This window comes from Chinchilla lanigera, unplaced genomic scaffold (assembly GCF_000276665.1).
Source record: "Chinchilla lanigera isolate Chin_1 unplaced genomic scaffold, ChiLan1.0 scaffold00190, whole genome shotgun sequence".
Classification (NCBI taxonomy): domain Eukaryota; kingdom Metazoa; phylum Chordata; class Mammalia; order Rodentia; family Chinchillidae; genus Chinchilla; species Chinchilla lanigera.
Window position 1 is genome coordinate 16,183 of NW_004955591.1, and position 7,327 is coordinate 23,509.

The following is a 7,327-nucleotide window of genomic DNA, read 5'->3' on the forward strand; positions in this document are numbered from 1 at the left end:
TTTCCTTTTTTGAGGCAGGGTCTAAATGTGTAGTCCAGGGTGGTCTTGAACTCATGGTGATCCTTGTGCATCAGCCTCCTGAGTCCTGGGACTACAGATGTGCGCCACCACACCCAGCAAGTTTTATCTAATTTTTCCAAATTAAGAAATTGTATTTGTACATGTACCATGTACCTGATAGTTGTTGGAAGATGATACCAAGTGTTAGACTTTCTAGGATTTCGGGTAATTTTTATTTTCTATCCTTAATATCACTCTGCATTTTGTTTGTTTGTTTGTTTGTTTTGTTTTTTGTTTTTTTTCCAGTACCGGGAATCGAACTCACGACCTCACGCTTGCCAGGCAGGCGCTGTGCTGCTGAGCTAAATCCCCAGCCCTGGATTTTTTTTTTTATAGTGTCTATTTATGACTTTCAAAGTTAGCAAAACAGCCGGACATGGTGGCGCACGCCTATAATCCCAGCACTCAGGAGGCTGAGGCAGGAGGATCGTTGGGAGTTCGAGGCCAGCCTGGGCTACAAAGTGAGCTGAAGGCCAGCCTGAACTGCATAGCGAGACCCTGTCTCAAAAAGACGAAAAAAGAAAAAAGAAAAAAAAACAAAGTTAGCAAAACATTGAAAGACACTTTGGAATTTTTTAACTGGACCCAAAACGGCATAAAAATTAGGTGGTGAGGGGCTGGAAGTTAAAGTCATTTACTTTGGAAAAGAGCTGAATTTTGTTGAGGAAGGGAGTAGTGCAAATAAGATCATTTCTTTGTTTTTGTGTTTCTGCGTGATACTGGGGGTTGAATCCAGGGGGCACTGAGCTACATCCCCAGCCCTTTGTATTTTTTGTTTTGAGACAAGGTGTCATGAAGTCACTAAGTTGACTGTGCTGTGCTCGATTGGCCACCGTCCTGCCTCACCCTCCCAGAGTGCTGGGATTACAACCCTGTGCTGCCATGGCCTGCTGTGACATCACTATTTTCATTTTTGCTTTTTTAAGACAGGGTTTCACTCTAGTTCAGGCTGGTCTTGAACTCACTATGTAGCCCAGGCTGGCCTCAAATTCCCAGTGATCTTTCTGCCTCAGCCTCCTGAGTTCTGGGATTACAGGCGTGTGTGCTACCACACACCGTTAACATCACTCTTTTCATCAGAGAAAGGCATTAACTACCAACTATCCCTTAATTCTTGGCATCTTACTGCAGGCATCTCATGAATTAGGTTTACACTTCTTTATTTTTCTTTCTTTTTTGGGGGTCGTGTACCAGGCATCAAACTCAGGACCTCATGCTGTGCCATTCAGCTAAACCCTGGGCCTCATTTATTTTTCAATTAGGCTTTTCTTTGGCTGGGGGCACAGGGTCTTGGCTATGTAGTTCATGCTGGTCTTTTATCTTTTTTCTCTTTTTTGTCTGTTTGAGACAGGGTCTCGCTGTGCAGTTCAGGCCAGCCTTGAGCTCACTTTGTAGCCCAGGCTGGTCTTGAACTCTGAGCGATCACCCTGCCTCAGCATCCCCAGTGCTGGGATTACAGGCCTGTGCCACCACGCCCGGCTCATTCACTTTCGAGGGCTATTTTAATCAGGACTATGAGCCCGGCATGGTGGCGCATGCCTGTTATCCCAGCACTCAGGGAGGCTGAGGCAGGAGGACTGCTGTGAGTTCAAGGCCAGCCTGGGCTACAAAGTGAGCTCAGGCCCAGCCTGAACTACACAGTGAGACCTTGTCTAAAAAAAGTAAATAAATAAATAATCGAGTATGGAATGTAGTTTCATAAACTGCCAGATGTAGAAAGGTTGCTAAGGGGTCAAGTTCACCCCCTGTAGAGATCCCTCTCCAGCCTCCTCACAGTCCATAGGAGTCCACATTTGTAATTCCCGGAAAACATTACTGAAATCCCAAGAAGTAATTCCAATCTACCACTTCCAGTGCAACCCAAGGCATGAATAAAGAGTCAAATACATATCTGTTGTGGTGGGGCACCGAAGGGGTCCTAAATCCAGTCAGAACAATAGCTAAGTGGAACAAAGGCCTTGACCCAAGGCCAAACCCAGGTTTTATTAATTTGTAAGGAGGGGAGTGGCTGGGGATGACTGACTATGAGAACGGCGGGAAGTACATGAGTGCTGTGAGCTGGGCTAGGTAGGAGGCCTGAAATCACCACTGCAATATGCAGAGAGAAGTGCGCAGAAAGAGAATCTACATAACAGTTTGAAAAAGTATCTTTTTTTTTGTTTTTGTTTTTGTTTTTTTTTATTTTAAAGAGTAAAAGAAGGATAACATAATAATAGGGGGGACTTAGCAAATTACAGACAAAATGGTAGGAAACTATCAATGGTTATTGTTTTACATATTGTTATCTACAAAATAGTTTCTCAGGAAAACAAATAGACAAATAATAGTGAGTTACAGACAAAAGAGGTAGGAGATTATCAAGAGTTGTTGTACTATACTTTGGTATCTTCAAAGTGGCTTCTAAAGAAAATAAATAGAGCTATACATGAGTGACCTATTGAAAAATCATTAACTATTCTCAATGGTTGTTGTAGGAAACACATAATAATAAACATACATCCATTTATGAAATAGGATAGGAACATTACAAACTTTACACAGTTATGGATAGATTAGTAGGAAAATATCAATGGCTGCTGTAATACATGGTGGTATCTTCAAAGTGGTTTCTCAGGAAGACAGAGATATGCAAGAAGGATCTAATAAGTAGTTACAGCCTAAGGGTTGTCAAAAATAGCATATTACCTCCTCACCAGTGACTCCTTTCACTGAGGTATGATGGCTGGAAGGAAGGCCAGGATTGAAAAGAAGGACCGAGAGACTTGGACCTGTGTCTAGCAACAGGCTATTTTCTTGTTCCTCCATAGTCATGATTACCCAGGGCTCCTCGATGGAGATGACGGTCTGGCCAGAGGGAGAAGGCAGGCCATGCCCCAAGCCCTCTCATTCCTGTTGGACTAACTGGTAGGATGGGTCTGAGCTCTGGGGCCTCCACCTCAGAGGGCAGACCGATCTCCAGTGGTCTCCTTTGCATCCAGGGCATGGCCCATGGGGCCTCTTAGGGCAGTTCCTCTTGAGGTGGCTTGGCTTTTAACAGTGGTAGCAGATGAATGCAGTTGTCGAGTTCTTCTTGGGGCCCCGGGAATCAGACCTGGGATCTGTTTCTTTTAGTGGTGCAGCAAAAGTAGCTGCTTTGAAAAAGTATCTTGTGCTTCAGCTTTGCTATGTAGTCTTCATGCTCTGGGACTTCATGAGTTCTTTTTAGATCTTCAGTCTCAGCCTAGCTCATGCATACTGGTTGGAAGCTGTAGGCCGGGCATCACTGACCTGTCACATTGTTTTAAAGAGTACACATCAGCTAGACCCATTTGCATTGCTTAAAGCCAATTGAGCAGGTAAAGAAATATCCTAGTCAGCTCTGTACATATCAATACATGGAATTAGGGCCAGGTTTAGCCAAAATGGAGCCAAATGCTCTACTTTCAAGGAGAGCCGTCCTGGTGGTCCTCCACAACCCCCTCATCGGATATTGGCAGGAATTATGAAGGTCAGTTCACATCTGAGAGTTTCTAACACTTTGGTTATAATCGTTTGGTATATCTGTACCCAAGTAAATCTTATTTAAAATGGGAACAAGAACCCTTATTAAATAACTGTAGGTGCTGGGCTTGGTGGTGCACGCCTATAATCCCCTACACTCGGAGGCTGAGGTAGGAGGAACGTTGCGACTTCGAGACAAGCCTGGGCTACAAAGTGAGCTCAAGGCCATCCTGAACTGCATAGCGAGACCCTGTCTCAAAAAGACAAAACAAACCCCCAAAATCAAAAAAACTGTAGGCCTTGCAGAGGACTTCGCCAGATAAAGAACATAATTGTGATGCTAATGTGCCTATTTAGCAAGAATGGGTATCTGAGGTTCATAGTCTAGCTGAATAGATGACCAAAGTAGTAAAAATAAAATTGACGCTAGATGTCAAACTTCGACTCTTCCATCTTAAATATTTCTTCTTCCTGTTGTACAGGTGATGCCAAATGCTATGAGAAGCCAAGGCCCTGGTGAAAAGGCTTATTAAGTCTGGCCTGGTCCATTGAAGTTATTAAAGAATTGGGAGAGGCTCGGATCAGTACCCTATACGTACATGGTTATCGAATCATTGTAAAATTTGGTAAGGGGCCAGTGGCTTTGGTAAGTTTGCCTGTCTAGTGGGAAGGGGTGTGGAAGGTGGCCTTAGCAGGTGCTAAGTGACTTTCTGATGTTTTCCTACTAAGATCAGAAGACATGTTAAAATATTGAGGCTGTACCAGAGAATAAAAAATCTTAACTTCCTGCCGGGCGTGGTGGCACACGCCTGTAATCCCAGCACTTGGGAGGCTGAGGCAGGAGGATCCTTGTGAGTTCAAGGCCAGCCTGGGCTACAAAGTGAGCTCAAGGCCAGCCTGAACTGCATAGCAAGACCCTGTCTCAAAAAGACAAACAAACAAGAACAAAAAAATCTTAACTTCCTTTTCCTACCTTCTCATTTTTTGTGGATGGGGGAATCAGAACTCGCCCAAGATTATAGCAAGTCTTCTGCCCAGTACTTCATCTGGATTCCATGCAAATCCAAGAAGACTGGCTATGTGAGAAAGAAATGTTTTTATTTTACGCTAAAAAATTTTTATAATGACTTCCAAGATTGTACTTTCCTGATGATGGGAATTTCCATGGTGTAAAATCTTATTATGTATAAAGTCACCTGGGGTGCTTGTTAAACATGCAGATTTCTAGACAGTGAGAAACATTATCGTTGGCGAAGAATGACGTTAAGATCTATTATTTATACTGAGACTTTCTGCTTAGCATATTTCCAGAGTACCACGATCATTTCATTGTCATCACAGATGTCCGTTGTTGGGAACCTTTAATAAATTATTAGTGGTTTTGGTGGGTTTCCGCAGGAGGCAGCAGAGGGGAGAGAGGACGGTGATTGCAATGTAAGACTTCTAGCCTTCCTTCTTCAGAGAGTTAACATGTAGTTACTAAGTGCCAGGGACTGTTCTGTGCGTTAAGAGAGTCCTGCGTCATGGAGCTGTTGTTCTTGTGAGACTGGGCAAAGGAACAAATAACCAGTAAGTATGTAATGTGGGCCGCAGATGCGCCTCAGTGGTAGATTCCTTGCCAAGCACTTGCAAGGTCCTGGGTTCAACCACCAGCTGTGTACATATACAGAAACAAGTGTAAAAAGTGTATAATGCATCATAAGTGTCATGTTGGATTTTACATTGTGATATGAAAAATTGCATTAAAATGCTTGAGTTAAATGAAGCAGCATCTTGTGTTTTCTTTCCTTCCTCTCTTCTCCCTTTTGATACTTGCCAGTGTCTCTCAGTGCAATGGAGGCTGATGTAGCTGAGTGCAGGGAAGGTAATAGATAATGCAACCAATCTTCTTTCTATAATTCATCAGTAGGCTGGATTGTGAAAGATACCTTTTTTGAGACAGGGTTTCGCTATGTAGCTCAGGCAAACCTTAAACTCACTATGGCCGGGTGTGGTGGCACATGCCTGTAATCCCAGTACTTGGGAGGCTGAGGCAGGAGGATCGTTGGGAGTTCTAGACCAGCCTGGGCTACAAAGTGAGCTCAAGGCCAGCCTGAACTGCATAGCCAGATCCTGTCTGAAAAAGACAAAAAAAAAACAAAAAACAAAAAACAACCTACTATGTAGCCCAGGCTGGCCTTGAACTCTTGGTGATCCTCCTGCCTCAGGTTCCTGAGTGCCACCACGCCCGGTGTGGGAGGATATCTTTTGAAAACTCTTCAGTGATTAAGGTAATAGTGAGTAAGGTAAGTAGAGGAAGAAAGGCTGATTTTTAGAAATGCCACTTCCAGAGTACAAGTGACAGGCCAGGGCTTTCAAAACCTGTAACATACTCTACAACAATATAATCTCAGTGCAGTTTGGGTGGATGATATGCTTACTCCATCTGTGATCACCACTGCAGAGGCTCAGAAGGACCGAAATGGTTCCCAGGTAGGTTAGGTGGCATAAGTTCTCATTTGTAGTCCCAAGTATCAAACCCAGGGTCTCATGCATATTAACCTTGTACCATGACGCCCAGCAAGGGCTATCTTTAAAATTAGGCAATTCTAAATAAATAAATAAATTTTAAAAATTAGGCAATTCATGAGTATCCAAAAAGTTATAGCCAGGCGTGGTGGCGCAAGCCTGTAATCCCAGTACTCAGGAGGCTGAGGCAGGAGGATCTTTGCGAATTTGAGACCAGTTTAGGCTTCTAAGTGAGCTCAAGGCCAGCCTGAACTGCAAAGCAAGACCCTGTCTCAAAAAAGTTATAGTTTATATTTCCTAATTTTAACTTTATCTTGATTTTAGTATATGTCTCCCCTTTGGCTTTTCTGTATATTTCTGTGTATGTCTTAATCTTTCTGGGGAAAAAGCCACCTTGGTTAGTACAACAACTATTGATAATCTCCTACCTCTTCTGTCTGTAACTCACTATTATTTGTCTATTTGTTTTCCTGAGAAACTATCTTGTAGATAACAATATGTGAAACAATAACCATTGATAATCTCCTACCACTTTGCCTGTAATTTGGTAAGCCCCCCCTATTATTATGTTATCCTTCTTTTACTCTTTAAAAAAAAAAAAAAAAAGCCACCTTGGAAGGTTAATTATTTTATAGTTTTTTTTGGTATCAGGAATCGAAATCAGGACCTTACACTTGCCAGGCAGGCGCTTGTGTCTCTGAGCTATATCCCTGGCCCTATTTTACAGTTTTGTATTGGAGAAAGATGTGATGTGTAACCTTAATGGGATGCCATTTATTGACCACCTACTATGAACCTTATGTGTCTATGCTCTGTCACTGAATGTTTGCCAAAACTCAGATAGGTATGTGTTAATCAGTTTGCATCTTCCCTTGCAAGATGAGCCTTGTAAAGCGTGAGTAAATTCATGTAGGTCATAATGCTAGTTAGTAGTAGAACCAGAATTTAAGAGCATAATTCATGGCATGATGCTCTTCTCTTTTTCTTCCTTTTGTTTTGTGCTGGAGACTCAAAGCCAGGGCCTGTGCATGCTAAGCACGTGCTTTCCTGTTAGGCTACGCTTTCACCCCCCAACCTTTTGTGGTGCTAGGGATCAAACACAGGCCTTGCCTGTGGTAAAAGCATATTCTGTATCAGCGCTGCACCCTTAACCTTTCCATTTTCTATTTAAGTGTTCAAAGTTAATTTTTTTTTTCTTTTTAAAGCTTGGAATTTGACCTTTAGTAAAAAACAGCAAAGTATAATACCTGACCTACGGGGTTGGGGGTGGGGGTGGGGG